Here is a 25,006-nt window from a genome sequence, read left to right as displayed (position 1 = left end):
TTTTGAAGACCAATCTCACAATAAAAGACTACAGCTCGATTATTTCAATTCATCATTTGAGTAGTTCAAGCACATCTGATTGCCATGGAACATGTAACAAAGGATCCCAGAGACAAACACGGTCAAACTACAGTCTGCCATCACATTTATCTAATATATGTCCACCTCCTACAATATAATCAGGACAAATTACTGCTGTATCTTAGCACATTTAATTGTGACATCTGTATGTTTCTAACATTTGAAATATAAGTAAAATGCTGAAACAAACATGCTTATTAGCTCAGACACATTTTTGATTATTTCTAACACCTCGGAATCTAAATCACAAATATATATAAACATGTTTTATTTTAGTAAGTTATCAGATAAATTGGTCTTTCATGCCCTCTTTTTGGCAGACTATTCTTAAGAGAGACCATATTCTAATTCCATTTAGAATCATTTCCCAGTATTAGCCACAACTATTTTTTACATAAAATCTAAGTAATGTTTCATATACTAATGTTCTAGATAACTGACATCTCAGCATTTTAGTTGTAAAACTTTTAATAATTATTAATGAAATCCTTTCTAAAAGTGGTATACCTTGCTGACTTCTTAGAAAATTACACTGAATATAACTTAAACATGTCTTGGTTATTACTACTATCAACTGAGATTCAATGTAACAATTATGTGCTACTTATTGTCTCTGCACATTCTAAGTGTTAAGTTGCCAGTTGTCATTTCTGTTGTCAGAGTGCTTGTGTGAGATCTACCCCTTGCTTTTTTTCTACTTTACTCTACACATAAGGCATATTGATATTAAATATAAAGTTCAACAAATTCTGACAAATTACACATCTGTACAACCAACAGGATAATCAAGATACAGAACTCCAGAAAATTCCCTGAAGCCTCCCTCCCATCAAATAGGTAACCTAGGTAACACTGCTATCCCCGGTTTCTAATATATACATTAGTTTTGCCTGTTATGGGCCTTCACATAAATGGAATCAAATAGAATCAGGACTTGTACCCTTTTTGTCTCACTTCTTTCACTCATTATGCTGTTGTATTAGTACTTCATTCTTTTTTTACCACTAAGCAGAGTCCTCTCACTGAATAAATATATCACAATTCATTTATTCTTTCTTATGTTGATGGGCATTTGAAATGTTCCTAGCTGTTGGCTATTATGAATAAAGCTGTTATAAACATTCTTGTATAAGTCTTTTGTAGACGTATGTTTTCATTTCTCTTTAATAATTACCTAGGAATGGAATTGATGAGTCATAGGGTAGTAGGTTTACCTATGTAAGAAACTAACAAACTGGTTTCCAAAGTGATTGGACCATTATACATTCCCATCAACAATGTATGATAGTTTCAGTTACTCCTCATCTGTGCCAACACTTGTTTCCAGTTTTTTAAACTTTACTCATTGTAGTAAGTATATAAGTGGTAACCCATTGTGATTTTTATATCCATTTTCCATGATGGATGCATGATGTTGTGCATTTTTTTCATATGCTGATTGGTCACATTTATATGCCTTCTTTTTAAGTCTTTTTTTTCTTTTTTTCTCTGCCATACCGTGTGGCACACGGGATCTTAGTTCCCCAACCAGGGATCAAACCCATGCTCCCTGCAGTGGAAGTGCAGAGTCTTAACCACCGTACCGCCAGGGAAGTCCCAGTCTTTTATTTTTTATTGTGCTGTCTTTTATTATTGATTTTTAGAAGTTCTTCATATAGTTTCGACACAAGTCTTCGGCCAGGGAGTTGTATACTTTTAAAGCTGCACTGTGTTGTTGGTAAGGAGTCTGAAGTCAAAACTTTATTAAGTTGGATCCTAGCTCAGCAATGTACCTACATGTCCTTGAGAAAGTTACAATACCTACCTTTAATAAACGTAAACGATGCCTGACACATAAACACCATATAAGTGTTATTATAAGTTAATTATTACTACAACAAAGAATTTAAAATTGAAGTAGTTGTCATACTGGTAATTCAAAGCCAGGAAGGAGCTGGGAAAAAATAAAATTTACAAGGTCAAACAAAATCCTCTATTACTAGGGTCAAAATAATTCTTTGTATAGAAGTTCTGAAAGTCTTTAGATTTACAGACGACTATTCTGTCTAAGCTTTTTATTATTCAGTTGTTTAGAGGCTCTGATTCTTGCCTGGGGCCAATTCTTACCAATCTTCAGTTCAGAGAACTGACCAGAGGAGTTATGGGTGCATAAAAACTGGGCTGAGGTCGATATCAAATTGGAATCCTCCTTCCGGGAGGAGCTGGAACAAGTTACCTCTACTATAAATAAACATGACATGCATCCCAAGAAGCTGGAGAAGATTACAGTGGAAACCATCTTGGAGGGATAGAAGTAATAGTAAATGAAGGTTATTTGGTTTATTAAGAGTTTAAGTCTAAGTATATACCAGAAACATGGCACATAACTTAGACATATTAGGCTCAGATTAAATATGTGTGAATTGAACTCATGCATGTAAAGCTCAGCACATTTGAAGTTCAGTGAAGTTACGAAGTCATTAAGGTAGAACTTCGGTCAAAACCAAAATTCAAGTTCCCCATAATTATTTAAGTGTTTATTTTACTCTAGGATCCTGACTCTTCCTTCTCACTTAATTATGTAGTAAATTAGAAAATTTAAGAATTTTATACTAGATTCTACAAGACTGGGGAGACCCAAGGAGGAAAATAACCCCATTTAGAAGCTCAGTGTATAGTTTAACTTCAGAGTGCAGCAGCAGTTATCCTCTTCAGAGCATATGGACTCTTATTTTATCATCTTTGAATATTACTAATTCTCACTTACAATTTATATAATGCTTCTTAGGCATATTTTGTATTTTTAAAATATAAAACTGCTTAAGCAAGAGTATTAGAAAATACACGAAAACCCTAGTAATTTTAAAAGTTATTTTATGATGGTGATATCAGAATATTTTCCCTTCATTTTTCAGTTTCTCCAAAAATTATTTTATAATTAATATTTATAAATTAAAAGTAATTTAAATAAATTAAAAACACATTTTAACTATATCCTGGCTTTACTCAAAATACTGCAGAAACTTTAGAATGTTAGTTTTAACAGTGTAGGAATATGTTTTAAACAAAAGTATCCCTAACGTAATTCTCCTCACCACTCCAATTTCTTTTTTTCTGTTTTATGAAAGTACCACCTAGAAGAGATGTGTTGCCCTTTTAGGAAAATTGAATAAAATAAAGATTTCCTTACTGGAAGAATAAGGTTGCCTGATTCATTGTTCACCTTAATACAACAAAAGAGGTTTTAAAGCTGGCCAATAATTTATATAAACTGTTTTTTGAATCTCGTGTTTTCAACCATACCAAATATATAACTGCTTCCCTTAACTATTCAAGTTGATCCTTTAAACTTTAAGGTATTCTAGAAGCTTATGTAAATAAATTTGTACTCCCTATACCACAGCCTTCATTAGTTTAGAATTTAACAACTCAGCTTTCAACTTTAAGCTCTAAGACTAGAATACTTAACACAAAAATTTTCAAGTTGTTTAATGTGGGGTTTTTTTTGAAAGACCTTCCTTCCTGCCAAGGTTAAACTTTTCACCTGTGCTTTTAATCTCATAACTTCCTTGCCTTCAAATGTCTTCTTTCCCCAAATAAAAACAGTAACTCCTGTCTAAAAACATGCAACCACTCCCAAAGACATTAGTGGCAGCTCTTATAAACTTTGTTATACTCTGCTTTGTAGTATTATTAAAATCTGTAATTATAATCCCCTACTTAGATAAAAATGACTTATGAGCAAGGAACAAAATCAGTCTCCTACTTAAAATAACAACAAATGTTTTTTCCTGATCATGTGGACAATAGATGCCCATTCTAGTAAATGTGGAAAATAAAGAAAAATAGTATTTGCCATCATGGAATTAAAATTTAAGAATTTGTAGGATTTTTTACTCTCTCTGGGTATCATGTTTGCAATCTATTAGTCTCTGAGACAACAGCTATGTTTATATAATGACAATGTACTCTTATTGTCAAAAACTCAGCATTTCATTCTTGGTCTTCTTTAAAATAGCTGAAAGGCACTTGTTCCCAGTAATTTATCTAAAAAGTCGAAGAGGATGTGGAGAAAAGGGAACCCTTGTATACTGTTGGTAGGGATGTAAACTGGTGCAGCCACGATGGAAAACAGTATGGAGGTTCCTCAAAAAACTAAACATAGAACTACCATATAATCCAGCAATTCCACTCCTGGGTATATACCTGGAAAAAATGAAAACACTTATTCGAAAAGATACATGCAGCCCAATGTTCATAGCAGCACTGTTTACAATAGCCAAGACACAGAAGCAACCCAAGTGTGCCTGTCAACATATGACTGGATTAAGAAGATGTAGTATATATACAGTGTGTGTCTATATATAGAGAGAGAAGAAAGAAGAACAGAGAGAAAAGGGAAGAAAAACAAAGGAAAGGTATTTTAGATGCTACTGAAACTGTGATTAAAGCACAGTTACCTACCTCCTATGAAGAAAATACATATATGGCTAAAAACTTATATTTGAACACAATTCTGGGGATTCACACTCCCCTCCAAGAGGTTCACAAACCTGAGATTAAGAACATTTAATCCCTAGGGCAAAGTTGCTCTGCAATAGGTTTTTAGGTCCTATAATTTACAGATTTATCAAGATGATAATTCCTTACAAATGTGTTATCTGAATGCTGGTTAAGAAGAGTTACATCACATTCTCTTAAGTAGACCACAAAATTATACTTCCAAGTGAATGAAATATGTTAAGTAATATTCAGAAAATGAAAATGAAACCAAAATAAGAGCAATTAAAGTAGAAAAGAGAGGCGGAAGAGGAGGTCAGAATCAGAGAGTTGAAAATGCTACACTACTTGGCTTTGAAGATGGAAGAAGGGTCGTGAGACAAGAATACGGGCTTCTAGAAGCCGGAAAAGGCAGGGAAATGAATTCTTCCCTAGATTTTCCAGGAAGAATGCAGCTCTACGAATAACTTGATTTTAGCCCACTGAGATCCATTTGGACTTCTGACCTTCAGACTACAATATAATATATTTGTATTATTTTAAGCCACTAAGTTTGTAGTGATTTGTTACAGTAGCAACAGGAAACAATACAAAAGATGAGGGAAAAACCTTCTTGAGGATATGAAAGCAATCCATATACAGGAGGCAAAGATAACTATTTTCCATTTCTAACTACAACTGTACCAAAACAAAATAGCCCAAAATACCCTCAAAGAACAACAACAAAAAAGAGAAGATACTTAGAATTCCTTAAGATTTGTTTAGTACAATGAGAATTTATGATATTTTCCCATAGAGGGATATTTACAGTGACAAAACATCCTATGTTCTCTACAGTATATTTTAAGTAAACATTACCATCCAAAATGTTAAACATTATTACAGAGACTGGGTATAAAAAAAGGAAGCATTTAATAGAAGTAATTTATGATATAGCACCTCACAGTGTAAGTACTTACTTGCTTTCTAAGCTATAAAGAAGCAGATGATATTTAGAAGATAGCCACATTAGGACTATTCACTTATCCAGTAAGCATTTATTTATATGCTTCACACATAAACAAAATTTAAAAGTTATGGTTCTTCCCTATAGAAGCTCACAAGTTAGTGGGCAAAGATATATTAACACAAATTGGGAGTACAGGAGAGGAAATGACTAATATTCATATTTGATGTGGATTTTGAACAGCAGTATATCAGGTAGAAAAAGGCAACGGACGCTCCATGGAGGGAGCATGACACAAGTATGTCATGTTTAAGGACGAATATTAAGTTCAAAAGAAGATGGCAGGCATAAGCAGGAGAAGGGTAAGAAATGAAATAATACTTAACTTACTGGACCTTACTGTATCAAGTCTTGCACACCACGAACAAAGTTAGTACTCTAATTTATCACAATAAAGAGACCACAGGGTGACAAAAGCAAGGGAGTAGAATACTCTGACTTGTGTTTTAACAGAACTTTACTGCATCAACCCCAATGAGATGGGTTATTTCTTCATTTTACAGATATGGACAGTAAGGAATTAGTTTAATTAGAAAGATAAAGGTCTTGAAATACTCCTTCTGTATTGGCAACTTTTTTTTTTTGGCTGAGTTGGGTCTTCATTGCTGCACGTGGGCTTTCTCTAGTTGTGGCGAGCGGGGGCTACTCTTTGTTGCGGTGCATGGGCTTCTCATTGCAGTGGATTCTCTTGTTGCGGAGCACGGGCTCTAGGCACGCAGGCTTCAGTAGTTGCAGCACGTGGCCTCAGTAGTTGCAGCACACAGGCTTCAGCAGTTGTGTCACTAGGCTCAGTAGTTGTGGCTCACTGGCTCTAGAGTGCAGGTTCAGTAGTTGTGGCGCACAGGCTTAGTTGCTCCACAGCACGTGGGATCTTCCCAGACCAGGGCTCGAACCCATGTCCCCTGCATTGGCAGGCAGATTCTTAACCACTGTGCCACCAGGGAAGTCCCTGTACTGGCAACTTTTAAAACTATAACACTTATTATTTTCCATGCAGCAGTCATCAGTCTAAAGCACCACATGGCAGTTAATAATACTGTGTTTAATAGCAAGTCAGATTTCCTAGATTCCAAAGGCAGTTGAATCATTTAAAAGTTAAAATCTTGAGCAAATTAAACTCTCTGTACCCTCATTTTCCTGATTTGTCAAATGGGGATAATAACTGCATCTACTGCAGGGTTTGAGAACTAAATGAGGAAATTATGCAAAGTGCTTATTAGCATTGTACCTGGCTCACAGTTAGGTACTCAATAAATGTTACCACTATATGGACTTGATATAATAAACTAACTCTATGATGTTACAATATCTGCATTCTGAAATGGCCTAAATTTGCCTCATTCTGTATTTATGATAGTTTTATATAACAAACTGAGGAGACAGCCCCCCATCAGAACTTTTTACTTTTAGTAAAAATTTTTAACCACAGCTAAGTATCAGCATCAGTTATCAAAATATTCCACAAACTGCTTACATGATGGAAACCTTCACATCTAACCAAGTCATAGGCATCTGGGAAGTCTCCCACAATAATGAAAACATAAAACTAAAATCTGAAGAATAAAGAGGTATTCACAAAATATTCCTTTAAAATCAACCATTCTAGTTTCTGCTAAACAGTATCATCAACCTGCCAAAGTAGTTTAAAATTTTAACACTTAGTATGGCCCTGCCTTCTGGCATGACTACTGTCCATGTCTTAGTATGTCTCCCAACTCCTTGACTACCAGCGCCGATCTTATGAAGTTTTCTAGTCTATGTCAGAAGAGCTGATATAAATAAAAGTATTCACTGTCAGTAAGAGATCAGAATGTAGAAGACAGGGAACCAACATTAATACTAGAGTTCATAATGAGATAAAAACGTTAGAATAAAATATGGTAAGTTTTAGAATAATCTTGTAGTAGAAAAGGCTTAAGATCCAGAGGCCATTAAAAAATAAAAAGATAAATTCAACTATACAAAACACATTCCTGCATAGTAAAAAAAAAAAAACCCGTAAAGTTAAAAAAAAAAGTAACAAATTGAGAAAAAATGTACAGCAATATGTATTAGCCTTCTATTGCTGCTATAACAAATTACTGAAAACTTAGTGGCATAAAACAACACAAATTTACACAGTTCTATGAGTTGGAAGTCCAAAGGGCTTCACAAAGCTAAAATCAAGGTGCTGGCACTGTTGCATTCCTTTTAGGAGGCCGTAGAAGAGAATGGGTTTCCTTGTCTTTTCCAAATCCTACAAGTCATCCACATTCCCTAGTTTGTGGCCTTCTTCCATCTTCAAAGCCAGGAATATTTTTTTCTCTCTGACCCTTCTGCTATAGTCACATCTCTCTCTGACTGCAGTCCCACAGTCAGGAAAGGTTCTCCAATTTTAAGGATTTGTGTGATTCAATTGGGCCCATCCAGATAATCCAGGATAATCACCCCATATCAAAGCTCATAACCTTAATCACCTCTGCAAAGTCCTAACATATTCACAGGTTCTGAGGATGAGGGCAAGGACATCTTTGAGGTATGGGTGTTTGGGGGAGGAGGATCAACACACTGTTCTAACAGAAAACAAACACAGTATTTTGAAGTTAAAAGTAACTTCAAAAATAATAAGAAAAAAAATCGACAAACCAGAATAAAATAGGCAAAGTTCACGAACAAAATTCACAGAAGAAAAATATAGGTGCCATGAAATACATAAATCAAAAACCCCTAACTTTATTCAAAATAAGAGGACTGCAAATTAAAGACCATTATTCATTTATCAGATTGGCAAATACCAAGAAATTAGTTAACACAGAAGTTGGTGAGGAGTACAGAAGTACGTTTGGAAGGTTATTTGGAAATATCTATCAAAACTTAAGATGTACATATTTTGTGACTCAGCAAATGCTACTTCTACCCATTTTCTTTTACATGTATGAAACTAAACCTTTATAAGCAAAGTTTAAAGAAAAATGTTGTTTTTAACAGAAAAAAAGGATGAAAGCAACCTAAAGAAGACTCAATAGGAAACTAGTAAAATTATGGAACACCTATTCAATGCAATATTATGTAGCCGTGATAAAAATGAGGAAGCTCTTTACATTGTCAAAGTAAGCTGATCTCTAAGTTCTATTAAGTTTTTTTTTAAAGGTACGTATGTATGTTTAGTATGCAACCATTTGTGGCAAAAAACACATTCACACGTATGCTTGTATATGAATAGAATCTTTACATAATAAAACTGGTAACTGTTTCTCTAGCAAGGGGAAATGAGACAGAGGTACAAGGGTAATTTTCCTTTCATTAAATAACCTTTTATATTTTTTGAATTTTGTACCATGTGTATGTATTACCCATTCAAAAATACATTTACCGAACTCTTATACATACACACACACTCCCTGAAGGGCTATGATCTCAAAACAGTATTTGTCTAACAGGAGCTAGCACTTGCCATTAACAGTACAATGATGACTATTTTGCAGAATGCAGATTGATCTGAACAGCCTTGTTCCCTCCCTGATGTCAAAAGCTGCTACACCCTGCACCCCTCCCATCAACCTGAGAGAGGCAATAGCTCTGCTCTGTTCCCACCTGTTTACAATTCATAGTTCTCTCCAGTCATACACACACACTTGTTCAAACATAAGGACTGGCATCCCAGCTCTCTCCACATACTTCTAAGAACATCCCACAAATCATATCATATGCATGAATTCCTTTGAAAGATGTTGGGCTCATTTTACTACACTTAAAGTAGTTGCTCTGTATAAGGGCAGAAAGCAAATAAGGTCTTACCTGAAGAAAGCTGGATATTCTCATACTGGATATACAAAAAATAGGCATGTCCTAAGAGAGGAAATAAAAACTCAGAAGGTGGACAGTCAGGAGAAAGGATTCCAGAGTCCTCTCACACCTTAGAACAAGGTTTCAAGAAGGAAAGGTATGCTTGAGGGGTTCCTGGGTGGTAGGAGAAAAATGACTTCTACCCTTTGAAAGCAGACATGTTTAGCAGAGAGGTATTCCTACAGATGCCAAGGTGAACATGGACAATCTCTAAATTACAACAATTATCTAGTTTTATTTATTACTCTCCAGAAAGTCTTTCCTGATGCCTATCATTGGGCTAGATATCTTTTGTAAATGCTTCCATCATGTAAAGTGTGAGCAGGAGACTCAAATAATTGATATTTGATGGTTAGCTGTGGTTGATAATTCTTATTTAAAGCAAAAAGGAAACAGTGCTCTCTTTTTCTGATTTAGGTTAGGTACGTTATATCCTCATGAGCATTGCTATGTAGTTATATGAGAAGTTCCTTTTTACCAAGTAGGAAGAAGGCACAGTAGTTTATTACTCTAGTTTCTCAGGGTCTTTAGTAAATTTATTCTGCCTGATTTTATCTGTGCCACCAGGGATATTAATGAAAAAATTGTAGGTTTATGCCTGAGATGAAGTAATAATCTTTTGACTGTATCAGGGCAATGGCAAGAACATTCAGTGAGAGATCACTGTTCTCTCTGGTCAGGGAACAGACTCAGGGAAATTCAATTGACAGTACTGAAGAGGGAATTCTTTCACTGTCAATATGAGATGGCTTTCGCTAATGAAGCCAAAAGAATCCCTTACATTTAATATCTACAACTTCTGAATATGTTGCTAACCCCTTCTATATGGTTCTGTACATGTTACCTTATTTTTAGTAGAGGTGAAGGGCACTCACTTTTTTAAATGCACCTGCATGCAAGTATTTAGAGTGCAGCTTTGCCCATGCTAAGAATGCATATAACATCTTGGCATTTAATGGCAAGGAACAGAGGAATAACAAGGGTAAGCTGCCAACCCTGAAAATCTAGGATGCCAATTCTTCAGGGGTCAGGCCACAAGCCGAGGATGCTAAAGATATGGAATCAGTGGCAGGGACCCAGATTAATCAGCAAAATAATCTCCTGAGAAAAAGAAAGTATCTCCACATTCAATATTAAAAATCACCAACATCTGAGAGTACGGGTTATGGCTAACACGTGAAGGTAAGTCCTATGAGTACCTCCATAAAATAGGCATTTAATAAATATGTGTACAACTGAATCCAGAAATATAAAATAAAATCCAATGAAGCAGCATGAAGACTTCTCAGCTCTTCTTATACCTATCAAGAGTGTTCAGTGGTTCTTACAATACCTATCAAGAGAAAAGCAGACAGCACGAGGTGGCTTGAACACTTAATCAAATGATAATCGAGTCAAAATTTAGGAGCCTTCAGTGATGGAGGTACATAAATACACAATGTTAATAACACTATCCTACAGAAGGACGTTTATAGAGTTCCTCTGAAAATGCCACATTAGTCTGGGAATAGAAAGTACAATGGTAAATAGCTAATCCTAACTGTGCAATTGTGAGACCTTTGAACATTTTTTTCCTTCCAAATTCTACATAAATGGATTCAGTTTTCACTGCAAATTTAATACCCTACAGCAGTGCTGTCCAATCGAAATACAACGCAAGCCAAATACATAATCTTCAACTTTCCAGTAGTTAGAGTAAAAAAGTAAAGAGGAGGATGGCCGTGAAAATGGTAGAAAAAGGAGCTCTAAGAGTCCATCCCACAACACAAATACTGAAAAAGGAAAAGAACAAAAATTCCCAGGCAACTTTGTCAGAACTCTAGAAAACAGCCAAAGGTTTACAGTGATGAAGCAAATCCTAAATCAAAAGGCAACTTTAAAGTGGTAGGAAAGCTTTGTGGCACTTTTACTTGCCAGTGGTCTAACCTCACTTCCCACCCCTGCCTCAGCAGTGGTCTTGTTTTTTTAAAATAAATTTATTTATTTATTTATTTTTGGCTGTGTTGGGTCTTCGTTGCTGTACGTGGGCTTTCTCTAGTTGCGGTGAGCAGGGGCTACTCTTCATTGCAGTGTGTGGGCTTCTCACTGCGGTGGCTTCTCTTGTTGTGGAGCACGGGGTCCAGGCACACAGGCTTCAGTAGTTGGGGCACACAGGCTCAGAAGTTGGGGCACACAGGCTTAGCTGCTCTGCAGCATGTGGGAACTTCCCAGACCAGGGCTCAAACCCATGTCCCCTGCATTAGCAGGCAGATTCTTAACCACTGCACCACCAGGGAAGTTCCATCAGCAATGGTCTTAAAGATGACAGTCTGCATTCTGAGTATGGGATCCTGGTCCCTGGTTCCAGAGAGAGCACAGCAGACCTTAGTCTCAAAGAATCCTGTCTGGAGCTATGTGAAGGACTGACACAAGGCGTTTGCATTCCTCAAACACATCGGAAGACAAATGAACGACCAGCTGCTGCTGGGGGCAAAATATCACAATGAGGCCAACAATAGATGTACCAAAAGCCTGGGAGGAAAAGCTGGGGAGACAGTTTTTCTAGGGAATTAAGAAGCCATATGCATACCCAGGGCAGAACACATGTTCATAAATGTTCTGGGAAGACCCGAAGTTTTCATCTAGGCTCAGCACAAGCAGGAAGTAATGGGTAAGGCAAAGTTGTAAACGGCTTGTCTAAGCATTAAAGGAGTGCCATGATACAGAGATAATCTGCAAAGAACGGAAGAGTTTTCCTTCCTTCCTCCCTCCCTCCCTCTCTCTTTTTTAAAACTCCTGGTGTTTAAGAAAATCTTTGTCAAAACACAAAAGGATCACAGGCAACAAGAACAGAGACTTCAGAGACCACACATGGCAAAGAATAGACTTTACAAAAATAGTTTAGAAAAACAACCTAACAACCACAGCCCACAGCCAGCAACAAAACAAACCCTGAAGAATGGGAAGAATACAAGTTCCAGAGTTATCACATTAAAATATTCAAACTTCTCAATTTTCAACAAAAATTTATGAATTATAAAGAGAAACATGAAAGTATGGCCCATTCACAGATGAAGTTAATCGAAGCTGTCCCTGACGAAGCAGAGATACTGGACTTACTACACAAACACTTTAAGTCAACTGTCTTAAATATACTCAAAGAGGTAAAGGAAACCAGGAAAACAATGTATGAGCAAATAGAAAATATCAATAAAGAAATAGAAATTACAAAAAGGAACCAATATTACTCAGCCGTAAAAAGGAACGAAATTGGGTCATTTGTAGAGATGTGGATGGACCTAGAGACTGTCATACAGAGTGAAGTAAGTCAGAAAGAGAAAAACAAATATTGTATATTAACGCATATATGTGGAATCTAGAAAGATGGTACAGATGAACCAGTCTGCAAGGCAGAAATAGACACAGATGTAGAGAACAAACGTATGGACACCAAAGGGGGAAAGCCGGGGCGGGGGGGGCGGTGTGTGATGAATTGGGAGATTGGGATTGACATCTATACACTGAAGTGTATAAAATGGATAACTAATAAGAACCTGCTATATAAAAAATAAAATAAAACAAAATTCAAAAAAAAATAGTAGCCAAATAGAAATTTGGGAGCTGGTAAGTACAGTACCTGAAATGAAAACTTCATTAAAAAGTTTCAATAGCAGATTTGAGCAAGCAGAAGAATCAGTGAGCTTAAAGATATGTCAACTGAAATGACCAAATCTGAGGTGCAGAAAGAAAAATGAATGAGAAAAAATGAGCAGAGCCTAAGAAATCTGTGGGATGCTATCAAATGTACCAATGTATGTGTAATGGGGGGGCTCAGCAGAGAAGAGAAAGGGGCAGAAAGAATATCTGAAGTGGCCAGAAAACTTTCCAAATTTGATAAAGATATAATAAATCTACACATCCAAGAAGTCAAACTCCAAAATGGATAAACAAAGAGATAGAAACTGGAGTTGTTGAAAGACAAAGAATCTTGAAAGCAGTGAAAGAAAAGCTACTCGTCATATACAAGGGAATCTCAATAAGATTAACAGCCGACTTATAGCAAACAATGGAGGCCAGAGGCAGTGGGATGACATATTTCAGGTGCTGAAAGAAAAAAAAATGTCAACCAATCTATACATAACAGAAGTACCCTTCAAAAATGAAAAAGAAATTAAGACATTCTCAGATAACTAAAGGGCTGAGGGAGTTTGCCTCTATCCTTTGGGATGAAATTAAAGGACACTAGATAGTAACTCAAAGCCATATGAAGAAATAAAGAACTCTGGCAAGGGTTATTACATAGGTAAATATAAAGCTATTATTATTGTATTTTTGGTTTTTAACTTCTCTTTTTGTCTACAGTAATAATAAATCTGTATTAATGGGCCCATTAATGTATAAAGATGTAAACTGTGACAATAACAATATAAAAGGGAGTGGAGATGAACAGAAGCAGAGCTTTTATAGGCTATTAAAGCTAAGCTAGTATCAATTTAAACTATATCAACTTATATACTGTCTATAAGACACTGACTTTACATCCAAAACTACAAACAGGTTGAAAATGAAAAGATGAGAACAGTATTCCATAAAACAAGAGAGCTGGGATGAATATATTAATATTATTATAAGAAACAGAGGTCATTATATATTGATAAAAGGGTCAATTCATGAAGAAGATGTAACACTTATAAACATATAAGAGTCCCAAACTATATGGAGTAAACACTGACAAAACTGAAGGGAGAAATAGACCTACAGTAATAGTTGGAGACTTTAATACCCACCATACTTTTAATAATGAATACAACATCATCTAATAAAAAAAGAATAAAGTACTGATGTGCTGCAACATGGTACCTCACAAATATGCTAAATGAAAAAAAATGCCATACACAAAAGGTCACATACTGGCATGATTTCATTTATATGAAATTCCTAAAATAGGCAAATCTATAGACAGAAAATAGATTGGTGGTTGCCAGGGGATTAGGGGTATGGTAAAGTTTTGAAAAACTGCTTAATGGATATGGGTTTGTTTTTTTTTGGGGGGGGGCGGCTACACAGCTTGCAGGATCTTAATTCCCTGACCAGGGATTGAACCAGGGCTCTCAGCAGTGAAAGCACAGAGTCCTAACCACTGCACAGCCAGGGAATTCCCATGGGTCTGTGGTTTTTTTTAGGGTGATGAAAAGTTTTGGAACTACACAGAGATGGGGGTTGCACAGCAATATGAACGTACTAAATGCCACTAAGCTGTACGCTTTAAATGGTTAAATTTATGTTATATGTGAATTTCATCTCAATTTTTAAAAAGTAAACGCAGGTGGAATTAATGTTAATAGTATACTTTAATCCATTATATCCAACATATTTAAATAGATAATACAAAATAATCAATGAGGTATTTTATATTTTTTTCATACTAAGTGTTTGAAATTTGGTGCACATTTTACAAATACAGCGTATGTCAATTCTGATTAGTGCTCAACAGTCATATGTAGCTAACAGCTACCATACTGGCCAGGGAATCTTATTAAAAGATTACAAAAATAAGTTGTCAGGTGAGCATATATTGAAAGAAGACATTCTTAAAATCTGGAATACTTACTTTCTATCTTACAACACTTGTAGGTAATCTCCAGTGCTTTCTCTTTTTTATAAATTGAAGTAGCCACCAAAGAAATAAATATATGCATAATCCTACCTTCGACCATATTTTCTCCCCTGGAATGGTCTTTACAGCTAGGTAAAAGACCACCACTTAACTCTCATCTTGTCCTTTAGAGACTATAAAGGCTTCTCCTTCTGGTGAATTCAATGTATTCATCACATATCTTTCAGGCAGTTATTACCCTTATGATTCCTCTAACATTATCTTCTATTATTTAACTTCCAATTCTCCAATTTATCACATCTTAAACTTCCCTGCCCACCTGTATGTAGTGCCTCGTATACAGCAAGAACTTAACATTCAACATCTTCCTGTTCCATCGTAACTCTCTCCCTACTACAACTAATAAATAATATTTCATATGCAGGTAATGAAGATACCAAAAGGACACCTGCAACATCCTCGTAGCAATTCAGGGGCTATTCTTTAGCTCCTTAATTGATAGTTCAGTTATGAGGGGATGAAACCCCATGCGTATGAAATCATGAATGCATGGAAACACTCCTGGCTTAAAAGCCCCACATTCCATACAAGAGTCAAAATTATCTCGTAACAAACAGTCCATGGACATAGCTCCTTGAACTCCTGGCAAGGGATATACCCAAGTAAACAAATACACCACGTTCAGGGCAGAGCAAAGCTCTGGCTTTCCACCAGGTATATATATTTAGTTCATTCACAATCTTCTCCATGCAGATGCCGTTACCAATCAGCAATGTTGCCTACTAACACAACTGACATTCTATCTTCATCAGGATTCCAGACGACCAGAGCTTAACCCAAAGTCATTTTCCATAAAGGAGAATAGATTTGGTTAGGTCTTTATTATGTAAAACAGAGTAACTGCTAAGTAGATGGGGACACATTTACATACATACATAAGGAGGTGCTCGCTCAATGTAATTCAGTTTATTAATATCAACAATCAGAATACGGATATTACCTAATTATATGTAACTTATTCATTGTAATAATATTCTGTTTAAGACTAAAGTTTCTTATGTATGTATTTGTAATAATGAGTTGTAAATATGAAAACATTGCTGCTTTCAACAAGTAAAATATCCTCCAACAACATCTCAACTAAAATGTCACTGACAGAGGCAGAAAGATATTCTAGTCACACCTTATTTAAAAAGTGGACTGCGACAGAACATTTAGAAATAGCATCAGATATGTATCCGGAGTTGTGGGGACAAGAGAGCAGGTGAGGAAGTTTATGAGAACTGCCAGCCAATTTGTGCTGGCAGAGTAGATTTTAAAAGTGGGAAGACAGGACATATGCTCCTCCGAATCAAGCCTTCTGAGAAGAAAGTCTGGCAGCTGCCAATTAACCACAGGAAAAGGGATCCCTTTGGGGATCAAAACAAAGACATTCTCTTGATAACATTTCTCCAGTTAGACTAAAATAACTAAGATTCAATTTCAGAACTAGTTTTTTTTTCTTACAGTGAGATTTCTTTAACTCCTCAATTTTTCCATACCCAATTACATAGATGGTAAGTGATAGAGCAAAGATTCAAACAAAGGTCTGAATAGAAAGCCTATGCTTTTTATCACTGTTCCAACCAAGCAAATGCATGGTTGATATAACTCACTAATATTCTGGTATTCACGTTTGTATGTATTCACTTACTCAAAAATAAAATATTTTAATCTTTCTCCACAGTTCCAAGAAGCTGTTGGATTCTTATAAAAAGTAATCTCTCTTGCATGTGTACATGCACACGCATGCACATGCACGCACACACACACACAGACACACACACCCCTGCCCGCATGTGGACATGACATACAAATGTCTATGTGGTACATTTAGCAGGATCCCTGCTATTGAGTTGCTTGAAGTGTACTGACAAGGCTTCAAACCAAAAGGGTTTTCATTTTAAACAAAACTGACTTCATTTTAAAGTTGACTCTGGTTAAGCTTCCTTATTTATCTCCCCCCAACCCGATTAGCTCTAGGTATGCAAAATCCTTATAGTTGCAGCAGAGAATGCCTCTTCTTATAGCTCAAAAGTCGTGGAATTGAGTCTCATGTCTCTGATTTGTCTGCCCTGAACTAATCACACCCATGGAGGGTCAACTCACTCAAGCCAAAAGGCCTAAAAGTGAAGGAATGACTTCCCCCAAGAAAAGTACTTTTCCTTGGTACTTTTTAATTGCACCTTTTAACAGAAGAATAATCAAGGTATACTTGGCATACTAAAACAATAGATGACCATTACAATATTGAAGAAGGTAATATGGGCTTGAATTCAAGATAAGGTAAAAAATTAATCAAAATGGGCTACACATCATGAAAGTGGACATACAAGTATGCAATAAAAGTTATTCTTGCTTGAGCTGGAAGATTACTGAAGAAAACAAAAATGAATTACACTAAATAGGAATGCTACTGGTGAAGGCCTTGCGTATTCAAAAGGGAACTATTCTAAGCTTCCGTGTAGGGAGGATGTAATTAAATTGATATCCAAGAGTAATTATATTGAAAAATACGATCAGGAAACCTTGGAATATTCAGGAAGCAGAGCGAGAAAGGCAGCTAGGAAAGATGTTATTTGAATCCAAATGCTATTTCAATAATGAAACCTGGGAAAGCAGCAGTATCTTTACAGATAGAAGTTCAAGGTAGAATCCTCAATCCTCCTTTTAAACAAAACTCATAACAAATATTATGAAAATAAGGAGAGGATACAAAAAATACAGTAGTCAAAGATAACCTCCAATACTGTAAGCTTGTAAAGATTCAGTCCAGTGGTAGAACACAGTGTAAATGATGCAGAAAAGAATCTATCGTTATCTAGAATAAGAGTCGTCATCGATTGTGGTAAGAACACTCAAAGGAATTAACTAAAAAGCCATGGGGAGCATAAGTAATTCAACAGTCCCTAGCACATAATAGATATTTGATAAAAAATAAGATATATGGATGAATGGACTGGATGTCTTTTACAAGCCATATATCATATTAAACAGAAAGTATCCAAAGATGAATAAGACACAGTCCCTGTTCTCAAAGAAATCACAATACACTGACTTGAATAAGTAATAAGGGCAATAATTTTTTTTAATTACCATTAATTCTGGTAATGGAAGATTCAAAAATGAAACAGAAGCCTGTAAAAAAAAGAAAAGTAGAATATACTGAGACTGAGCTTTGGGAGAAATACTCCTCCTTTTAAGGAGGAAGAGAGGAGTCAGTGATAGGGGTCAGAGTACTTAAGATCGGTAGGAAAATTTGAGGAATACAGTGTAATGAAAACCAGGACAACGATTTGTCTTAAAATGCAAAAGAGAAGCCTAGTTTATTGGAAACATGATTTGAAAGCAAAAGTACTAATGGATTGATACAATAAATGTAGAACACTCATTTCTCCAGCAATAGAGAATAAAGTAATAATTCAGATTCTGCTAGTATCTTTTTGTTAAACAAATCATTTTAAGTAAGACTGTCTGTTAGAAAGGAATTAATAGCTATATATCAATGTTTGAATTTTCTATCTCTTCTCATTTCACAGAAGACTCAGCCTATAAAGATACCTCTAATAGTATCTTACGTCTTAACGCAAAGGTCAAAAACAAACATAAATGAACAAAAATAGTAAAGTACTTATAATACTTGTAGTGGTGGGGACTGTGGCCATCTAAAGTGAATATGTAACACTCCATTCTAGCAGCTGCCTTGCAGGAATGCAAGCTCAGTATTACGAGAATGTTTTGATCTTTTTAGAGAACCTGGAAATCCTGCCTATATGAAGTCCCCTGACTTCTTAAATACTGGCTCATTTATATGTGGACCGGCTTCACCTGCAGTTTTCATCTTTTGTTTTAAATAAATAATGAATCTTTAGTTCAACCGAAATAAAAATTGTTTTTATCCACTTTAACCACTGCATTCCTCTCTTTTTAACTAAAACACTATGCAATAAACATAGCATTTGGCATCTCCTACACAATGCGAGAAATACGAAACAGCAATTAACCAATTAGTACTTTATCCTTAATTCCCTGAACTAAATGTCACTTTAATACATTTTTTCATTTCAAAGTGCTGAATACACTTTGCTCTTAAACACGAAACACAAAACATGTAAAATCCCAACAAATTCATTTAATAATGACCACATGAGTGACCAGGAATCATGGCCAAACTTGCTCCAGATAAAAATTCCACTGGTTCAGAGGTTCTTAAACTCATGTCCAAGGGTTGGCTCATTCTGTGAGTATTATCTGGAGAACTTTAAAAAAACACAGGCTGCCAAGGTCTACTGGTCTACTCCCTTGATTCCTAAAGGATGAGGCTTAGGAAAGCTGTATTTTAAATTTCTTAGAGTCCTGACGTGTAGCTGTATTTAGGAATAACTACTTATTCAGAATATTAATAAACTATAAAACTAATCTAATTTTGAATACATTAGAACTGAAAATCTGTCACTATAAATTCTACTTAGAATAATGTATTTCCTATCACTTCAGGCAATATAGTCAGACAGGTTACTCTAGTATTAGGCCTTAGATAATCTTAAAAATTAAAGTTCCAAAGGAAAGCACTAACTCAAGAATTCAACAGTCAGAACTAAAATACTGAGTTAAAATATCTTGGCAATCTAAAGTCCTTTAATAGCTCCTTAGCATGACTTACAAACCAACACCTCTCTGACTACCTCTCTCCAACCATAACAGCATTCTTTCCACGCTTTAAACAGTCTCCCTCTACCCCAGGTCCTCTGCACTTACTTGGAGACTCCCCTGAGATATTCTATTGGCTTCCTCCTTAAGCATTAGATAACATGAATCCTCCTCAAATTAGATTCACCCAATCTAAACTAGCCCCAACATCCAGCTTCCCTCCACCCATATCTATTACACTCTATTTCTTTTCCTGGTTTTCTTTTCCTCATAATGCTTATGACTATCTGAAATTATCTTATTTACTTCTTTCTTTCTTTTTTTTTAAAGATTTTTTTTTCACATGGACCATTTTTAAAGTCTTTATTGAATTTGTTACATATTGCTTCTGTTTTATGTTTTGGTTTTTTGGCCCCGAGGGATGTGGAATCTTAGCTCCCCGACCAGGGATCGAACCCGAACCCCCTGCATTGGAAGGCAAAGTCTTAACCACTAGACTACCAGGGAAGTCCCTTATTTACTTATTTCTTTAGGTATTTATTTTCTGTCTCCTATTAATAGGACTTATGTTCCATGTGAGCAGGGACACTGTTTTCTTTGCTCACTAGAATGTTATCTGAGATATAGTAAGTGCTCAATATGTATGTAATTGTTGAATAAATGAACAGAAAAACATACAAAACCCCCCAATTTTACTTCTAACTTAAATGTGCACATTGATAAACCTCTATGAAGACAATAAAATGTTCTATACAATTTTTAGTACTAAGCAAGATTAAAACAGGAAATTTCCCTTAGCTTCTTCTACCTTCCTCCTCTGAGCTCCCTTCCTCCAGAAACGTCATTCCCCTGTACTCTTGTGGTCAAGTAATTTTGACTTGAGGCAGGTAAGCCTAAGAGCCTCCGAAACCAACTCTAATGACACTGAGAGTTGCAAGCAAGTACATTCTTACAATCCTAGCAAAACCCAAAAGATATAAAATTTGTCTCAACTATGTGTCATTCAGGGAAGACTGCCTCAGATCTCAGAGTGATTTGTCTACCCAGGAAATAAGTACACTCTGGATCCAATGAGAGCTGAAGGATGAACAGAGGTAAATTAGAAAGAAGGGGAACAGTGAAGGAAGGGATAGAGTGGTTTTCTTGATAGAAGACTACTTTATGCAAAGGGCACTTTTTTCTTCAAGGAGTTCACCATCTAAATTGCATTATTAAATAGCATGAGAAACAATACAAATAGCAACATAATAATGTGCACTATAAATAAAAATACATAGAAACAGAGCAGGAGCAGAGTTTTAAATATAAATTTGATAAATTTAATAAAATAGGATGATACTATTTTTACATAGTTTGCAGCCCAAGATTCAAATGCTGAAAAGGGAACTAATCTGGGAATGAAGAAACACTGTTTCAGAAAAACTTAACTACCTTGAACGATGCTTTAAAAAAATTTTTTTTAATTCTTGAAAATATTCTTGGTAAAGAAATATTAGAAAAATACTTCCCTAACATGGTAAAAGCTATTAAAAACTCAATGATTATTACATACCTCTAAGTGAAACACCTGAGATGCTTCTATTATAGCCAGTTATAGGACATTACTGAGGAAGTTAAAAAAATTAATATTGCAGTTATATGATTAAAGAGGAGTGAGGAAGGAAAAGAGAAATGAAATACAAATATTGATTTAAAAATTATCCTTATTTGTAGATCATATGATTGCTTATCTAAAAAAACACAAGCAGAGACTTCCCTGGTAGTCCAGGGGTAAAGAATCCACCTTCCAGTGCAGGGGACGTGGGTTCTATCCCTGGTCGGGGAACTAAGATCCCACATGCTGCGGGGCAACTAAGCCCACGCACCACAACTAGAGAGCCCGCGTGCCACAAACTACAGAGCCCACATGCCACAACCAGAGAGAAGCCTGAGCGCCACAACTACAGAGAAGCCAGCACACCACAACGAAGAGCTTGCATGCCACAATGAAAGATCCCGCATGCCACAATAAAGATCTCACGTGTCGCAAGTAAGACCCGACATAGCCCACCCCTCCAAAAAAACAAGCAAATTTGTTAGAAAAATAAGGAAGACTTTCTGTTTCCAGACCAGCCCATACGAAGCTTGGAAGCCACCAATCTATGCTAACAACAAGTAAAAAGTTGAACAAACTTAAAAATCAACACTTCTTAGGTCCATAAGAGAAGTGAGGTCACAGGGCAAACCACTGCCTCCAAACTTGGAAAGCCAGGCAGATGAATACAGAGAATGACAATTTATTGGAACAGAAACGCAAGAGCAGAGAGCTCTTTGGGAAGCAGTGCTGGGGTAGGGGAACCTAAGCTATAACTGATGAATTGCTGGAGGCTCAGTGTGGACAATTCTGAGATTAAAAACTCTAAGGGGACCCAGTCATCGAAATGCCCCCCACTTTTGTGAGTTTTACCTCTTGGTACTCTACCAAGTTCTCACAGTAAATATCAGAGAAAAATCCCGTCATATTTCTAGAAGGGGGAAAGGAAGCATTCTGAAATACATGGAGCACACTGTTCTTAACAAAGTTTGCCCTTGGGAGAAATTATTTAACCAGAGTCTAACCTCCTAAAGTTGTATCAGAACCTAACTGACCTAAGGGAAGGTAAATAAATACCCAGCTACAGCCCACTCCAGCCATCTTGTCCTACCTAAGAGGGGTGAGGGAGAAACAAAGAAGCATTTGAGAAGTTCACAGTCCAGAGACATAGGATCACAAAAGACTAAGTTCTGGAGACCAAATGTTCAGCAATGTTATTGTAATTAACAATACTGTATTATATACTTGAAGTTTGCTAACAGGGTACATTTTAACTGTTTTTACCACCAAAAAGAAAAAGGGAAAAAAAATAAAAAAGATAACTATATGCTGTGATAAATATGTTAATTACACTGACTGTGGTGATTATTTCATAATATATGTGAATATCAACACCAAACTGTACATCTTAAGTATAACCAATTTTTATTTGTCAATTATAACTCATTAAAGCTGGAGGAAAAGAAGACCTAATAATAGAACTATAAAACACTTCCCTACCGCCCTCACATTTTACCACTGCCATTATTAAAGGCCTATTTACAGCAGTTCCTTTCAGCCAATACATCATGTCCGGCTATCAAGAAAAAATTACAAGGCATACTAAAAGGTAACAAACACAATTTAAAGAGACAGAGCATCAGAACCAGACTCAGATATGACAGAGATGTTGGCATCATCAAACCAAGAATTTAAAACAACTGTGATTAATACGCTACACCATCAAGAGTAATTCCTAATGTAAACTATGGACTCTGAGTAATAATGATATATCATCAACACAGATTCATCAACTGTAACAAATGTACCATTCTAGTGGGGGATGTTGATGATGGTAGCAGATAGGCATGTGTTTGCACAGGCAGTATGTGGGAAATCTGTACCTTCCACTCAATTTTGCTGTGAACCTAAAACTTCGCTACAAAAATAAAGTCTGTTAAAAAAAAAAAAAAGAAGTGCAGTGTAGCAGTTGGATATAAGAAATAATTTAAAAATTAACTGGCTTTCTTATTTACCAGTGAATTAAGAAATTACAATACAAAAAGAGCCAATCTACAATAAAAAATATAAAATTACTAAAGTAAAATGTGTAGGATCAATATAAAGAAATCTGTAAAACTTTAATGAAGAGGATAAAGGACCTGAGTGAATAAAAGGACATTTTATTGTAAGTTTTCTAAAGATGATAATTCTATGTAAATTCTGTTTATTTGTTGCAAATTCAGTTTAAAAAATCAGTGGACTTTTTTGGGGAAAAAGAAGGTAACAAAAAAAAGTGTCTAAGTATATTTAGAAGCCAAGAACATTTGAGTGATCTTTTAAAAACATAAGTCAGGTCACATGACTCTTGCTCAAAACCCTGCAAGAGCTACATATTTCATTCATGGTAAGAGGCTAAGCCCTAAGACTCAGTTTTAGAGAAATAAAAAGATAAAATGTGAATAATACACCTTAAAAAAAAAAACCTGGAAAACTTCACAACATGATGTCATCACGGCTATCCCTTAGTAGCAGAGTTAGAGGTTACCTTTATTCTCTTCTTTTATAATCACAAAAACAATAAAAGTACCAAAATGAAACAAAGCAATTCAAGGTCTAATAATTAACATTTAATAGCAAACATTTACGTAGCTCTTACCATATGCCTAATCTATTTGGGACTTATCTTTAATTCTGATGATAACCCTGCAAAATGGTGTTATTCTATATTACAGATAAGGAAACTAAAGTTTCAAGAGGTTAAGTAACTTACGTCACTTGGAAGTGACTGAGCAAGGATTTAAAACCCATGCTGTTCTAGTTCTGCTCCACAACTTATAGCTGTGACTAGAAAGTAAAAAAAAAGTCGCTCTTTACCTCCAGCTTCATTTATGTAAAAGTAAGAATAGTATTTGGAATAAATATTCTTTATCAGTTATATTTTCCATTTTTCTACAATTTTATAAGTCTAAATATAAGGTCAGAGCATCTACTTAAAAAAATGATTCCACAATCATGACTCCCCCTTCTGCAGAGAAACAAGTCTCAAATCTGTAATCCTAATTTCACAAAGTAAACATGTCCACCCTGACAACATACCCTTTATATAAAGCCCAATACCACTCCATCCCCTGACCCCAAAAATGTTCAGCAACCTAGTATACCTCATGGAAATCCACTAAAACTTAGGAGATGCTTTTCAATTATGAGCAACATTGGATTTAAATCAGCATCGTGGTCCTCATACACAGTAGTTTAAAAAACAAAACAAAAACAGCATGCCAGTAAGGCTCCTACTAACCTACAAGCCACGGTCCTCATGTGAAATTAAAAACAGGGAATGGTGAAATAAAACAACCATCGCCAAACTTTAATCATCAAGTTAAACAACCATCGCCAAATTTTAATCATCAAATTATAATCTATAAACTTTCATTTTAAAATCTGTAATAAGTAAAAGATTATAGTTAAGATATAGAGAATATATTTCCCATTAGTATTAGGAAATAGGCATAGATAAGAATTTTCAAGTGTTTCTAATATCCAAAAACTCAAACCAGTCTAATACCACTTATCTATCTGGGTCAGGAGCTTTTATATCAGACACAGCTTGAGCAGAATAAGGAATGCTTAATGAACATATAGTAAAATCACACCTATTTCCAAAAAGATGTATACATGGGAACATGTATGATCTCAGTAATGCTGGCGAAAGCATCAAGGAGTGAAAGCTTTTTCATTCCACAGATAAAATTCATATAGATATTCCACAGATAAG

The 25,006-nt window shown here is 35.6% G+C and overlaps 1 protein-coding gene across 1 annotated transcript in view; it reads right to left on the bottom strand.

Annotated features, from left to right (window-relative positions):
• Window positions 1-25,006, bottom strand: part of SPRED1 (sprouty related EVH1 domain containing 1) — a 118,639-nt gene that overhangs the window by 69,698 nt on the left and 23,935 nt on the right. The window lies entirely within an intron of this gene.

Source organism: Pseudorca crassidens, chromosome 1 (genome assembly GCF_039906515.1).
Source record: "Pseudorca crassidens isolate mPseCra1 chromosome 1, mPseCra1.hap1, whole genome shotgun sequence".
NCBI classification, from domain to species: domain Eukaryota; kingdom Metazoa; phylum Chordata; class Mammalia; order Artiodactyla; family Delphinidae; genus Pseudorca; species Pseudorca crassidens.
The sequence above is the reverse complement of the archived record's forward strand: the minus strand, read 5'-3'. Positions and strand labels throughout refer to the sequence as shown.